Source organism: Micromys minutus (assembly GCF_963924665.1).
Source record: "Micromys minutus genome assembly, chromosome: 7".
In the NCBI taxonomy this organism is placed as follows: Eukaryota; Metazoa; Chordata; class Mammalia; order Rodentia; family Muridae; genus Micromys; species Micromys minutus.
This window is the reverse complement of record NC_137976.1, coordinates 72,326,350-72,331,506: the sequence shown is the minus strand read 5'-3', so window position 1 is coordinate 72,331,506 and position 5,157 is coordinate 72,326,350. Positions and strand designations below refer to the sequence as shown.

The 5,157-nt window shown below is 43.6% G+C and overlaps 1 pseudogene across 1 annotated transcript; it reads left to right on the top strand.

The window, feature by feature from the left end:
• The first annotated feature begins 767 nt into the window (after positions 1–767).
• LOC308422933 (dnaJ homolog subfamily A member 1-like) lies at positions 768–4,782 on the top strand (annotated as a pseudogene). The gene is made up of 4 exons: positions 768–841; positions 1,961–2,040; positions 3,451–3,538; positions 3,696–4,782. The product of its transcript is annotated as a dnaJ homolog subfamily A member 1-like (transcript).
• The last annotated feature ends 375 nt before the right edge of the window (positions 4,783–5,157 follow it).

The following is a 5,157-nucleotide window of genomic DNA, read 5'->3' as shown; positions in this document are numbered from 1 at the left end:
CATTGCTCTGTTGGCCCACTGGGAAGGGTTTTAAACCAGAGGCCAATGCAACGTGAACATGTTGGAGACATTTTGAATCTCCAAGGCATTCTGGTTCAGTCCAGTTAGCCCTAGTCAACATCAGCATTTTCCTCTGGAAAGCAAAGATTGACTGATTCCGAAGAGTATGGTGGATATAGTAAAAAGCATGCTTAAGGCCTAGACGTGAGGAAGGCAGCTCCAGTGGGGAAGAGGCCTAGGAAAATGTTAGGGACAACTGGGCACAGTGTAATGGTGGCCTGGCTTACCAATTATGCACACTGAACTAGCTGATGGCTTCTGTTCCTGGCTTCTGACTGGCAGATGAGGTATGTTCTTGGACACCTGGCATGGTTGGATGATGTCATTATACAATAAGGTGAGCCTAGCCTATTATTGGATGAGAAGGAAGGGTAGGCAGGGAAAAGGCTAGGAAAGAGGGAGGAGCAGGAAAAGAATCAAGATGGAGCGGAAGGAAGAGGTTCTAGACCCAGGTGGTCTTAATTGGCGATAGGTAGATACGATTATTTCTAAGGGTTTCTAGGTGTCAATTTGTTTTTATGTAGGTGGGTGGTTTACATCTTTGTCAAATGGTTGTAAGCTTATTGTGTGGATGTTTTGTGGATTGAGAATTTAACATATAAATCTGTTTGATAAATTAATGATCGTTGAATCATGATTTTACTGGGCTGTGGAGAATGTGAGCATAGTTCCTGGCTGTCAAGGAGACAGCTGGGAGGGGGCGGCTCATGGACCTCGTGGTAGAGGAACAGCCAGCCAATCAGGTCCGTCGGATCCACATGAGTGAGAACATGCAGGACAGGTAGCCGCAGACCCATTTTTTATTTTTATGGCAACAGTTGGAAGATTTCATAATCTAAAAGTCATTTCAGATACTCTAGATCCCAATGTGTGCCTTGCAAGGAATGAAATGCTATTTTTAATGAGTCACCTATCCCCTGGCTTTACTTAGATCTATTACTGTTGGGGCTTACATTCTGTGCCAGTCTAGGAGGGTTGTCTTAAACTCATACTCTTAGCAATCTTGAAAGGAAATGTAGGTCCCTATGGTGGCATCTCTATGAAAATGTAGAGATGTCATTTTTCTCTTTGTGGGGACCCTGAGAGTCATAATGTTTGCTTCTGGATCAGGGCTGCTTAGCCATGGGAATTGAAAGTTACCTGGGCCTGCAGCTTTCCTAATAGGTCTTGACTTACTAAAGCCACAGGATAGCTAGAGAGGTATAGAGATTTAATGACTTTATGGCTTTCTAAATTCTGTCCTTTACAACAGTGGTTTGTCTCTGTGACAGACGGCCCAAGGGTTGAGTGACTGTAGGATGTTCTATTCTGGTACTGCCATAAAGTCAGTGGCCTGGCCACCTCTGGCCACTTAGACCAAAAGACCATGGAGTCCTAACAAAATGATCTGTCCCAGTCCTCTGCATTGTTTTTATTTTTTGTGACAGCCAGATTAGCACAGTCATCTTTCCAGGCCTCAGCTGTTGCTCAGCTGGCTGCTACTGTGTTTGAAGTCAGCATCCCAAGAAGCAGGGACACCCATTCTTCCACTAGCCTCATTTTTGGCAGCAGTGAGCATTTTGGTTCTGTTCCAATCTTGTCTCAGAGTGAGGCAGGCTTTCTTGTTGATTTCTTCTGTGGTTTTTACTCCAACCTGGAAGGATTCTTTTTCTGGGTTTGTTACTGTCATTCTACTGGGAGAGCAGCAAACAAACCTACCTTTCATGTTTGTCAGTCTGGCCCTCGTCAGGACTGTAGGTTTCAGTTGATGAACACTTTATTTGTGACCTCTAATCATTGGCTGGTGTTCCTTCTCTCTAATTTCTCTAGTTTGTATTGGATGCCACTGACATCTTAGTTTGTATTGGACTGACAAAGGCTATATTAATCATTTTCTATTCTTAATTATTCTGGGTCAAAGGAAGTATAAAGGTGGAATTCTCCGCAAAGCCTCTGAAGCTTTGACTTGGGCTTTTTTCAGTTCCCTGGGCCACCTTGGAGGTTCGTGACTATGCTGCTTTGAGTATGGTTGACTCAGGGAGTGGCACTATTAGGAGGTGTGGGCTTATTGGAGTAGGTGTGGCCTTGTTGGAGGAAGTGTGTAACTGTGACTGGGTTACCTCACTCAGGATGATATTCTCTAGATCCATCCATTTGCCTAGAATGGTCTTTTACCTTGGTCTATTTAGGTTTAGCAAAAGCCTGTGTGCTAAAGATTGGGGGGGGGGGGTTTAGAAATAAAAGCAGACAGTAAGGAGGAAAGAACAGGGAAAACCAGACTTGGTCTCTAAGACCCAGTAGAACCCTTCTCTCTGTACATCTAGTCAGTCTGCCGTTGTCTTTGTGGGGTCACTTGGAAAACCATGATGCTGAGGCAACTCTATTTCCTCCACTGCCTGGATGTTGCAGTGCTGGGGATAGAACCCAGGGCCTAATGTGTATTTCTTTGTAATGCAGAGCCTAACCCACAGCCTCACAGCTGGGCTCCTGTCATTTTCTTCCCTGTTCCCATCAACCTAACATCAGGTGCTTTCATTTAGCTACTCCCTTCCCAAGAGTCTGGGAGTCAGGTGTTAGGTGAGGTAGCTACCAGGTAAGGGAATAACTGTCACTACGGATCTCTCCCGTGTGTGTTGAGTAGGGAATATTTCTTTCCCCACTCTTTTCCTTCCAGAAACCTGTCAGATTCTTGAGGTCTATCAGATAAAGAGTGGCAACACAGTTCTTGCCTTGGTTCTCAAGGCTGATATCATCTTCCAAACCCCTCAATCAGAACCCAAACCCCTAATCTTCAAACACTCAGAAGTGGGAGCTGACTGAGGATTTCACCATGTGGTCAGAGTGTTCCTTAGCTTCAAAGGGGCCCTTGGAGTATCAGATGGGTTATGACCACTTCCAAGTCCTCTGAGATTTTCAGTCACGTCCAATGAATGTAGTTCAGTGAGGTGTATGACTGAGTAGAAGTCATCTTGAATCATAGATGAGAGACCCCAAGGCATGTAACTGGGGTGCTGGTAGTTGTTTAGAGAATTGCCAGGTTAATTATTTGGCATGGATAAAGAATTGAATGACTGTAAAAACCAGATGTGGAAAAGGGGAAAGTAACTGCTTTATATGTTCAGGATGGGAGAAGACTTGAAGTCTGTTGTTGAATAGATGCAAGATTCTGGCTTTGGTATCTTATAGGGCTCCTGGTCCTTCCCTTTTCCCTATTGGTTCTATGTTGATACCCACTCCAGTTCTTTCTAGCTGTTTCTTCTCAAAGAGTTTTCTAGGAAGAATAAGTGACTGTCTCAGGAAGTCTGATTTTGCTTTTCTTGCCTACCTATGTTCCTTTTAACACTGCTTCAATTCCTTCCCTGGAAGAAAGTTTCACTCTCTATACTTCTCATGGATGCTTATGACCATTAGGTGGCAGTAATGGGCTGGCCTTGAGAGGTCAGAGCCACTGGCAAGACCAAGTCATTCAGAAATCATTGCTCCATAGAACATGTCAAAGGTATCCATGGGCGAGCCAAAACCACCACCTGCTCCACCCTCTTTAATGGCCTGCTCGCCTCCTTTGTCATATAATTTCCTTGTTTTGGAATCAGCAAGAACTCCATAAGCTTGAGAAATCTGTTTAAACTTTTCTCCTTCATTTGGCTTCTTATTAGTGTGGTACTTCAAGGCCAATTTTCTATATGCTTTTTTCAATTCTTCCTGGGTGGCATTGGGGTTGACCCCCAGAACATCATAGTAAGTGGTTTCTTTCACCATTTTCTACAGCCAGTGAGCGGGCTGGCGCTGGAGAGCAGAAAGAGCCCCATGGTTATCTTTGACATATTCTTTGGAGGAGGAGGAAGAATGCAAAGAGAAAGGAGAGGTAATGTTGTGCGTCAGCTCTCAGTGACCTCAGAAGATGTATATAATGGCACAAGGAAACTGGCTCTGCAAATAAATGTAACTTGTGACAAATGTGAAGGCCAAGGTGGTAAGAAAGGAGCGCTAGAGTGCTGTCTCAACTGCTGGGGGACAGGCATACAGATACGGATTCATCAGATTGGACCAGGAATGGTTCAGCAAATTCAATCAGTGTGCAGGGAGTGCCAGGGTCATGGCGAACACATCAGTCCTAAAGACAGATGTAAAAGCTGCAATGGAAGAAAGATAGTTCGAGAGAAGAAAATTTTAGAAGTTCATATTGATAAAGGCATGAAAGATGGTCAAAAGATAACATTCCATGGTGAAGGAGACCAAGAACCAGGACTGGAGCTAGGAGATATTATCATTGTGTTAGATCAGAAGGACCATGCTGTTTTTACAAGGAGAGGAGGAGACCTTTTCATGTGTATGGACATAAAGCTGGTGGAAGCATTGTGTGGCTTCCAAAAACCAATATCTACCCTTGACAACTGAACCATAGTTATCACCTCTCATCCAGGTCAGATTGTCAGGCATGGGGATATAAAATATGTGCTAAATGAAGGCATGCCAATATACCGTCGGCCATATGAAAAGGGACGGCTAATCATTGAGTTTAAGGTACACTTTCCTGAAAATGGCTTTCTCTTTCCCGATAAACTCTCTTTGCTGGAAAAGCTCCTTCCTGAAAGGAAGAAAGTGGAAGAGACTGATGAAATGGATCAGGTAGAACTGGTAGACTTTGATCCAAATCAGGAAAGATGGCGTCACTATAATGGAGAAGCGTATGAGGATGATGAACATCACCCCAGAGGTGGCGTTCAGTGTCAGACCTCTTAATAGGCCAGTCACTTTGACATTCTGTGTGCAGTAGTGAATGTGGGAAGGACTGTAATCATAATATGCTCACTATTTGGCTATTGTTTCTGTTTTAATATTCAACTACTTTTACTTTTTAATATTCAACTGTTTTAGTAGGGGCTAGTATCTGCTTATATGTGAGTACATACCATGAGTTTTCTTTTGTGAATGGGTTACCTCACTCAGGATGACAGCTTCAAGTTCCATCCATTTGCATAGGAATTTCATGAACTCATTGTTTTTAATAGCTGAGTAGTACTCCCTTGTGTATATGTACCACAATTTCTGTATCCATTCCTCTGTTGAAGGACATCGGGGTTCTTTCCAGCTTCTGGCTATTATAAATAAGGTTGC